The sequence below is a fragment of the Pyrus communis genome, chromosome 1 (genome assembly GCF_041283825.1).
Source record: "Pyrus communis isolate YQ-2024b chromosome 1, ASM4128382v1, whole genome shotgun sequence".
Classification (NCBI taxonomy): domain Eukaryota; kingdom Viridiplantae; phylum Streptophyta; class Magnoliopsida; order Rosales; family Rosaceae; genus Pyrus; species Pyrus communis.
Genome location: NC_142565.1, coordinates 10,485,953 through 10,496,582, shown reverse-complemented (window position 1 = coordinate 10,496,582; position 10,630 = coordinate 10,485,953). Strand labels below are relative to the sequence as shown.

The 10,630-nt window shown below is 36.3% G+C and overlaps 1 long non-coding RNA gene across 5 annotated transcripts; it reads left to right on the top strand.

The window, feature by feature from the left end:
- The first annotated feature begins 571 nt into the window (after positions 1-571).
- Positions 572-4,320, top strand: LOC148699127 (uncharacterized). Of its 5 annotated transcripts, XR_015964200.1 has the most exons (9): positions 572-766; positions 905-968; positions 1,116-1,304; positions 1,426-1,558; positions 1,897-1,970; positions 2,079-2,209; positions 2,907-2,970; positions 3,678-3,823; positions 3,966-4,320. It is a non-coding gene; the product is annotated as an uncharacterized LOC148699127 (long non-coding RNA). The 5 variants fall into 5 exon arrangements; XR_015964199.1 differs by lacking the exon at positions 3,678-3,823 and having other exon boundaries at positions 576-766; positions 2,079-2,169; positions 3,966-4,308; XR_015964197.1 differs by lacking the exon at positions 3,678-3,823 and having other exon boundaries at positions 577-766; positions 3,966-4,307.
- The last annotated feature ends 6,310 nt before the right edge of the window (positions 4,321-10,630 follow it).

Below are 10,630 nucleotides of genomic sequence, written 5' to 3'. Positions count from 1 at the left end.
ATTGGAGAAAATTAAAATATTAAAAATTAATCTTGAGGTGTTTCTCATACTCCGGGCGAAATCCGAATATCAATTCTCAAGATCAATGGTGCCACAAAGTAAATTGCATAACCTTTCGAATGGTCCATGTAGGTAGATGAGGTCCTTGGAGCCCTAAAGTCGCAAGATGTTAGACTCTATGAATTTGTCAGAAAGAATGATGTTGCCATATTCTACGGACATTGTTCTGAATCTCGCAAGATCCGTCGCCGAGAACGGCTGCAAAATCTAAAGTGCTGTGTTAGTGGGGATCGGCAGGCGTAAATTCTGAAGGGTTGTCCTAGTAGGTGCTCCAGCACGAGTTCTCGTCATATTTCTCAAGGGTATTTGTTGTAATGTCTCCCAAGATCAAATCATATATACTAAAACTCGTAGGGGTTGGGTACTGTGGATGACCAGTGGGGGGACGGTTTTGCCCCTCGGTTTTTTCTTGGTTTCCCTTGCTGCTTGCCCTTTTGTGCAGTCCATTGACTGTTTTGTCCATTCCGTCCGTTTGTCAGTCATTTACCTGCTCTCTTTCGTCCGTTTTCTCGATTTTTCTCTTCGTATTTGCTGCTTTCTCACAGATTTCTCTTATCTTCCTTTCGAACTCGCCCTTTCTCGCTCTCAGTTTTTGGTGCCTGGTGGATTCCGGCTAGCTCCGCAGCGGTTAAACCATAGAAATCATCATTCATTAGGTCTCTATTTCGATTCCTTGGTGTGCTGGTCAAAATACCAAACTTTCCAGGTTCGAAACCAAAAAGCATATTTGCAAATGGATTTCCTCGCTTTTATAGATTAGTTTTCCGTTTGATGCAAGTTGATTTTTTTGTTTTTAGTAATTTTGGTTATCTGATTTGTAATATTTGTTCTTCATTTTTATTAGATTTTCAGGTTTTTTGGTTCTGCTGAAATTACATTTGAAGATTGCGAAGACCTCTGTGTTTAAGGTGAGTTGTTTTGAAATTCCATGGTTTTGATTCTACTTGCAGCCTGTGGTGTGATGTTAGATCTGAAATTTCCAAGCTTTTTTCATTAATCTTAACCTAGATTAATTAACTCTAATTATTATTATTATTATTTTCGCGGTTATGTAGCTGAAGTAGCTAAAGCTAAGAAAGAACAATTGTGGGTTAAAGTCTTCATATTTGAAAGTTGAATCTCAGCCTTTGAAAGGCTTTGTGAACGTGTCCTCGCGTGTGCAGCATCACTCTGTAGCTAGAACTTTTTTTGATTTTTCATTCGAATCGATTCGATTTTTTACCCATAAAAGTTAGCGGTTACTGGTGAGTTTTTCCGCCTTTCTTAGCGTGGGTGTTTTAATTTTTTTTTTTTTTTTTTTTTGGTGGTTTAGGATTTGCAGATGGGTTTTGTGTTTAAGTTTGCTTTTTGTGATTTTGTTTGTAGGCTCAGATCCTCCTCTTCTTCTTCATCCAAACCTGTAGCCCCACCTTTGATTATTACCGACGGAAACACGACGGATTAAGGCGCAGCACCAATACTGTAACACTTAGGAGAAAAGAGGCCCAAACCCGCAAAGGTATTCTTTGTGTTTTTTTTTTTTTTTAATTGGTTCTGGGCTTTGAATTGTTTAGATGTTGAGAATAAGTTTTTCATTTTTTTTTTTTTCGTTACTTTGTTTCTGGGTTCGCTCCAATTAAGACAATTAGGGAATGGGTGAATTTAAATTCTGGGATATCCCTTCAGGAAAATATAAGAATTTTTTATTTTTGTGAATATATTTGTATTGAATCACTGACCTCTTTTTTATTTAGTAGGGAAAAAGGGAATTATGTGATTGAATAAGGCAATATGGATGAATTTCTTTAGTTCTTGCTATGATAATCTATTATTTTACTCTTTCACTTTATTTTACAGATTCGTTCGAACACTTGCAGGAAGAAATAACGAGGCGGTTGAAGTGTAGTACGAAGGTTTACTTTGAAGCCAAGGTTAAGAAAAAAAGTGGTTTGTACAGTAGCTAAGTAGATATAAGTGTATATCTTTGTGTATGTATTTGTATCATTTGTTTTGATTGTGATTCTTGGTTTTGTGATTAGGATTTTTGGAAGGAGGCTTCGATTCAATTATTGGAATAGATAATATTTATTGAAACTTTAATGGGTCAATAGAAGCTGGCTGCTTGCAAAGGCAAGAACATCAGTATATATGCATTGAAATTTGTTGCGCTGTAAGTAGCTTTATAGGCATTCTATGCCATTGCCAATACATCAGTTTATATAGCAGCAAAATGATTATGAACATTGGAAAATCTAAAGTAACTTTAACTATTGTGCTTGGTTCTAAACTTTTCTAATCTTTGTCTATAAAAGTTGACAATTAGGCAGTGATTTCGATTGGGCATAAGTTATTTGCACCCCTTTTCCATCCTTACATAATTGAAGTGCTTTTGACTCTCTGTGGTTATGAGTTACAAGATCAAATTGTTGATTTTTTTTCTTCCATCTGTGTTTCCTTTTTCAAAAACTGAAATTGTTCAACTATTTTATTTGTTGTAGGCGTGTGAAATTAGATAGATAAAGAATGGGAACTTACTACTCGAGAAATTACCAAGTGTTACATCCCTATAAAAATATAGCATTTGAACGTGTTGACTTTTTGAATCCCACTTTGAGCTTTTGGTTTATGCAATCAAATATGTATAAGAACTCAACTCAATGATGCATTGGCCAATCTCTTGCTGGGTTAAAAAGGATTAATATATGAGTTTTCTCATAAAATCCTATAGTTCACTTTGTATCTTTCCTTGATGAAATTGTTTCTTATTATCTACTTTTTTTGTCCTTTTTTTTTGCCAAGGCTTTGTATCATGTGGACTTCAATTGGTGAGTACCACTTCGATGTTGATATAGTTTATTTTGTTGCAGAGGATATGAAGAAGTGGAAATGTACCTGATGGAATGAGAGTTTTGCTGCTTAAGACAAAGAATGGTAACTTAGTTATTTCATTTGCTTTTTAGCTATTTCATTGCTCTGTACAATGCGTTTTAGTTTTTTCAACTCATAGATAGTTTAACCCATGATATGTCTTCACATCGTTCTTGGATATCATTAACTACTCCTTGCAAAAGGTGAAACTGAATATATACAACAATTTTCTATTTGTGCATCAATAGATTAGTTTGACTAATTCAAAGAAATTGTTGCAATTTTGTATCAATTGTGTTCAGTTGTTTGGAAGCATGACTATTTCTGGATTTAGCAAACACTTTGTAGATATTCCATGCATTTTTGCAGCTGGAATCTTTTGGTAAATACTTAACCCTTTAACCAAAGCCTATATATGCCAATTGGTTTTGTAAGTAGCATCAAATAATTAATTGCTTTTTTCTTGGTAAGTGCCTAAATGTTTACACTTTCAGTTTAACAGAAAATGATAAATTGAGACAAAGTTGGAACCTAATAAATCAATATTAGCAAACGCATAAACTTATTTCGTGATTATCATGATATTGTTTCAATATTCTACTTTTGCTTGCAATTTTGTTCTCTCTAGGACATTAAGGTGCATTTTTGGTTTTTAAGTTTCATCGCCAGATAACAACTATTTGATTGTGATCTCTCTGTGGGATTGGATATATGATTTAAAAATTCTGTTAATGTTAATTGTGATTCAATTGTTTTTTCAATCATGTAAGGAGATGCAATCTAAGTGACTGTAAAAGATGTCGACTATGCTTTGGTTGATCAAAAAATAGAAACTGCACTTCTGTATTATGAGAGAAAATAGAGAGCAATATGTCTCAGTTTTGGAATGTACTGGAATAAAAAAAGCTAACTCAAGGTGCTAACTTTGAATTTCCCTGAAATATCTTTTTTTTTTATTAATTATTTAGACGTAGAAATTCTCCATGTTATTTTTATTAATTATTTATTTGGGAGTGAAGTGAAAATTTGTAAATGTGGATTTGTGTTTGTTTGCCCAGCTGCTATTTCAAAGCTGGAGGAGCCATTGTTGATTAATCCTAGGAAATATGAGGCTCTGTGGTGCTGGGAAATGCTTAAACTGCTTGCACATTATGCACTCCGGACCAGAATGAGCCAAAGGTTCCAAAAGGTGTTGTACTGCTTCCAGAAGGCTTTCAATGAGGTACTTCCACTTACAAATTTGTTATTCTTGGAATTTGTAATCCCGCAGCAACGCGCGGGCATTCCTAGCTAGTCTTTGTCTAAAGATGGTAGAAAGGGAGGAGAGAGAAAAAGAGGGAGAGGTTGTACTTTGGTTCAAGATGAAGGTCTAATACCAATGGTTAAGTGAGATGAGAGAGAAAGAGAGTGAGATAGTTGTAATTTGCAAAAGTAGGGCCATCTCCAACTGAAGGAGGGCCAAAAAGGCCATGTTTAGCCCTATAGCCCTGCAAGAAATTATATTTTAATGAATAGTGACAGACCATATTTTATATCATCTCCAACCGAGGGGACCAAAGTGCCATAAGCCAAACATAGCCTTTTGACAAAAAACCATCTCCAACCGAGGGGGCCAAAGGGCCATAGGCCAAACATAATTAATATATATTTTATTATTTTAATTGAATTAATATGATTAATTAAATTAAACTACCATATTAAAATAAGGTTTTCGGACATATTTTGAGTGTCACTTGTCGCTAAATGAATAAGCCCTCAGATTTCTTATCTTTTTATAATCTCAATAATTTTTCAGATAGGATTTTGAGTGACACGTGTCGCTAATGTTAGTAACTCTCCAAATTTCTTATCTTTATGTAATCTCAATAATTTTTCAGATAGGATTTCGAGTGACACATGTCGCTAAAGTGAGTAACTTTCTAGATTTCTTATCTTTATGTAATCTTAATAATTTTTTGGATATGATCTCGAATGCCATGTGTCAAGATGTAATTGGTTGTGCAAATTTTAGATGTATGATTTTTATCTACGTGACACTTTTTATCTTCAACTTCAAATATTAATAAATTGGCTGGATATTGGGGTAGAATTGAATACCTTCATCTTTACCTCTCCAATTTCTCTTTCAATTTAAGTTTGCAATGAATTCCAACTTTGGATCTTCTTCGCATTCCAACTAGGGGCCCTCATCAATTTTGAATTGGAAGATAAATGGGCATAGATGAGACTGGAAAATGAGGAGTCCGATGAAGAAGATGAAACATGGCGCAACATAACACATATCGTAGCAATAGTTGCGGTCATAACGTGTGAAGAAGATGAAGAACGACCTCAATACAATGGCTTTGTTGCTGGTCGTTCTTACAAACCACAAAATAGAGAGATCGCACATGAGATTCTGGTGAACAACTACTTAAACTCCAACTCGGTGTACACAAAAGAGGATTTCAGACGTTGCTTCCAGATGAGGCATCATGTCTTTGAGTGTTTGCTTCATGATGTCCAACACGTTAATCCATACTTTTGATAGAAGATGGATAAAGCATGCCGCCTTGGTTTCTCACCTGACCAAAATGATAGGGTCATTAGATTGCATGCATTGGCAATGGAAGAACTATCATACCAGATGGCAAGGAGGATTTAGCGGAAGATTAAGAAAGCCAATTATTGTGTTAAAGGTGGTTGCCTCGTTTAACACATGGATCTGCCATACTTTCCTTCGAGTCCCAGGATCCCAAAATGACATTACAATTTTCGGGCGTTCACCCTTCTTTAATAACCTGACAGAGGGTAAATCACTTCAACTTAACTACTACATCAACGGGCGTCAGTACAATATGAGGTATTACCTAGCAGATGACATCTACCCAAAGTGGGCGACACTTGTCCAAGCAATTGCAAACCCCTGTGGATGACGCCCAAATATGGTTTACCTTACACTAAGAGGCGTACCAGAAAGATGTTTAGAGAGTTTTCGGTATTCTACAAGCACGATAGAAGATCATTAAGGAATCGACAAAAGGGTGGAGTCAAGATAAATTGAACTCCATCATGTTGTCGTGCACTATATTACACAACATGATTGCGGAGGTTGAGCGAGATGCCTATATTGATGGAGAGTCTGATGACGATCAAGATGATCCAAATAGGTCAAGGAGGCTCGTACGAAAATATATAATGGTCCTAATTTGCCTTTGGATCCAAGAACTGGTAATATCTCTTTAAATAAGCACATGAGACGTCATAAGATGATACTTTCACGTGCCACAACAAGTACCTACAATAGGATCTTGTTGCACATCTTTGGCCCAAAAGAACCATCGAGTAGGCGTTTAAGTTTTATGTTATTAAATGTTTTGTTTAATGTTGTTTAAGTTTGAATAACTCTCCTAAGTAGTACTATGGTGGAGATTGTGTTGTTTAATGTGGTTTAAGTTTAATGTTATGTAATATTCATGTTGTTTAAGTTTCATATTGTTAAATGTTGTTTAACTTCAATTGAAAGACTCAACTACGTAAATATTAAAGAGTACAACAACTTAACTATTAAAAACTACAACAACTTCAATTTAAAGATTCAACGACTTCAATTTAAAGATTCAACAACTTAAATTTAAAAACTACAACTTAAATTTAAAGACTACAACTTCAATTTAAAGACTACAACAATTTAAATTTAAAAACTACAACTTAAATATGAAAGGCTACAACAACTTCAATTTAAAGACTATAATCATCATCTTCATTTGTCATTGTAGGAGTATAGTCGGATGTAAACAACTCCCGTCGGACCATAATTTCCCTATTTTTCCTATCAAAATATGCCTTACTCATTAGAGTGTACTCCGAAGTGTTCCTTCGCATGTTCCTATCATCCATCTCTTCTTGTACACTACTACAAAAGTGGCTTATTGTGTCACTAGTTGGTGTCGGTTTTCTATAAAATATTGGCGGATAAGACATTTCCAACACCCTCTTTACATGGTGTTGGAATTACTGTTAGGTATAAGCGACATAGCTTTTAATCTTTTAAAATGGTGGTGTCGTATAAAAAGAAAACTGTGTCGCTTTCAACCGACATAAAGTTAGTATCGATTAAAAAGAGAATCGTGTTGCTTCTACCCGACACTAATAATTATTTTTAAATATTTTAAAACTTCCTATCAATTGTAGCCGACAGGTTGGTGTTTTTATTTTATTTTTTTAAATACGTATCTCGTGTGACAAAATTTTGGGCAGGATATTTCCTACCATTTTTTTAGACAAAAAAGAGGCAGGATTGAAAATTTTTCCAAAATTTCAAATCTTTGAAATTTCACTGTACTCTCGCAATTCTCAAAATTTATGCCAAATCCTTCATTTCCTATTACTTCACCTCTCTCTCACAAACTTTTCTCTCAATTTTCTAACTTCTCTCCACTCATCGCCTCTCTCCATCCATTACTCATCACCTCACCACCACCACCAATTTCTTCCCCTAATGATGTTGCCCACTAAAAAAACTCCCACTATCCTCCCGCAATAGCATTAGCAACCCAACAAATCAACCCCAACGTAACTCCTTGCGCTCTCCTCCTCAACCTCACAACAACGACGGCGACCATCCCTTCACCGTGTCGCTCCGGAAACTGAGGCGCTTCAACTAAAACGAACAGGTTTGTAGTGGGAACGAATGCAATAATGGTGCTACACTCTCTTTGCCGAGGTCGTCCACCTATGGTTCGCTTCCCCATTTTCTTTTCCTTCCCATTGCATTCCTTGCCCCTTTCATTCTCCTGTTTTTTCTCCCCTTCTTCTCTCTTCATCTTTCCCAAAATTGGTCAATGGAGCAACAATGGGGTAGATTCTTAACCCAGCTTACATCTTCCTCAATGTTTTTGGGCTCACCTTAATAACAAAGCTTCAAGCAAAGAATTATATTAGGAAGTCTGGTATAAACTACATGATTATAAGGCCCGGTGGGTTAAGAAATGACCTTCCAACTGGAAATCTTGTAATGGAGCCAGAGGTACCATGATTTTCATCACACTTTGAGAACTCTCCCCATTTAATCTTGTTAAGTACGAAAACCCGAGTTGCTTTAACTTAATGTTGTCTATGATCCCTCTTGATAGGACACTTTTTCTGAAGGTAGCATCTCTTGAGACTTGGTTGCAGAAGTGGCTGCAAAGGCATTACTGAATCTTGAAGTGTCTTACAAGGTTGTGGAGATAGTTTCGCGGCTTGATGCCCCTAAGCATTCGTACGAGGATCTTTTCTATTCCAGCAAGAAACGGTGATCTTTCACTCGCTCAGTGTTATTCCGGAATCCAAACAAAAGACATGTTGATCGGCAGGCAGCATGAAATAGAGGAGGAGGAACTAAATGGTGGCTAGGAACAGTAGTGGAGGTCGTCGACGGAGGAATTAAGACAGACTTTTATTTATTTATTTATCAATGGTTTATGGTGTCGGTTATGGGTGACAGTATAGTTGTTTGTTTTATTTATTAAATAGTTAGGTGGTGTCGGTTAAGGCCGACAGTAGGTTTACTTGATGTCGGTTAGGACCGCCATCATGTCAAAATTTAATGTCGCTTCTAACCGACGTAAGGTTTGATGTCACTTTTAAGCGATGCTGTTGTTCTTTTTTATTTTATATTACTTTGCTTCTTGGTGGCGGATTAAGGGGTCTAACAGACGTCAATACCCTTTTTGTGACGCTAGTAATGGTGTCCGTTTTTCTATCCGACATTGCATGATTTGATGTCGGATTTTTACCAAAAATCTGACAGTAATTGGGGTTTCTTGTCGGTTTTTACACCATCAGTGATAGCCTCTTTTGTAGTAGTGGTATTTGTTTTGCTTGTTCTTCGTGCCTATGCTTCATTTCTTCCGCAGTAAGGGCATTTTGCTCCGCCATAATCCCAATGAGGACGCTATTTCCTCTCGAAATGCTAAATCATCCTTTGCCTTGCCCTTATTTCATTCTGTAACCCTAGGTATGGAAGATTCACCCGGAGATGAATTTTCTACCCTTATTTCTTGAATGATAAGAGATCCTTATTCATCCCCAACTCCATTTGAGGAAACTTTTCTGAACACTGGCATAGGACTAAATCTTTCTTGAGGTGGATCTTGAAATAACACCCACACTTTACAAATTTCCCAACAACTGTGATGACTTATGGGTTTTTTCATGTCCTCCATATTCAATTCCTCCGCTTGGCGTACGTAGAAAATGTAATTACAAAAATTAAAGGAAATTAATTTATGAAATTAAATGTAATATAATTAAATATTTAAAAATCACTTACTTCGTCGTAGTAATTAGCTCCGCTTTCATGTATACTTTCGGCCTTTACCACTGATTGATGCCATTTATTCAAACTTGGTTAAAGATGTTTTTTTCATCTTGAAGAACAACTCTCATGGTTTCGAGGATTCGGTGGAGTGGTGCCTTCAGAGAATTCATAGTAATTTTTGGATGCACAAGTCCAAATACCTTCACTTGTTTGAAAACTCCCCTTGACACTATCTTCCAAGATCCATCTATAAGCCCTGCAAAGAGCTTCATCATCTTTTCAAGTCCAAGTCCTTCCTTTCATTACAGATGTGGCCATTTGAAAATTATTGAAAAAATTGAAGGAAAGATTATTGGAAGAGGTAAGAGAATATAATGTGAAGAATCGAAACATAATGAGGTAAAATAATATGGAATGATGAAAAGTATGTAAGAAATGGTGTAGGAATGGCTTAGGTATTTATAGGAAAAAAAAATTCATCCAAAAAAAAAAAATTCAAATTCCAACGGTAATCTGACGTCAGCTAGTCATTGCTAGTTGGTGTCATATTGATGCTAGGTAGCTGTTGCATTTGAAATTTAGGCCGGGAGATGGCTGGAATAGGCCAGCTTGCTGGCCTCATTTCAATTTTTTTGGCCCGGTGGGGCCCACAAGCCCTTTGGCCTAGCCCTCGGTTGGAGACGATTTTTGTGTCATTTCGAGCTATTTTTAGCCCTATGGCCATTTGACCAGGTCGGTTGGAGATGACCTAATTTCATTTAGGATGAAGTAAGCAACGGAAAAAAAATCATGTTCTTATATCCTTGCTTTCCAAAGTGCCTCAAAAAGGGCACCTAAAAATCAATTGTGTGAAGTGTGATCGATGTTCTTGCTCAAAAATCTAGAGAGTAGACATTATTTAATTATTTTATATATTTAATACTAGTCTTTCTTTTTTGTTGATCAAATATATATTAAATACTAGTCTATAGTACTAAAAATCTTGGAAAGGGTAAAAATGTAGGGGGCTTTGCTTCGTCTCAAGATAATGTGAAACAATCTGTCACTTTATATTTTAACGTCAATTTTTATGCCTATTTTATAAAATATAAAGTAAATTACACTTTCCCGTCTCATGTTTGAGATCTATTGCAACCTCATACAAAATATTAAAAAAAATTCACTTTCATTCCTCATTTACTATTTTATTTCAATATAATACATTTGTTACATTTTCTATCCATTGGTCCGTTAAGAGCTGATGTAGCTGCCACATTTGGGCCACGTGGTTCCCACATTTCTACCTTTCCTCCACTCTTTTCACTTTCCTTCTCATCTAAAACACCCACCTCATCCCACCCCACCCCATCCACACCTCTCCCGCATCCCCCACCCCACCCTCACCTCGGCTTCTTCTAAAGGGCCGGCTGGCTCATACGACGATCGGGAACTAGCTGGCTC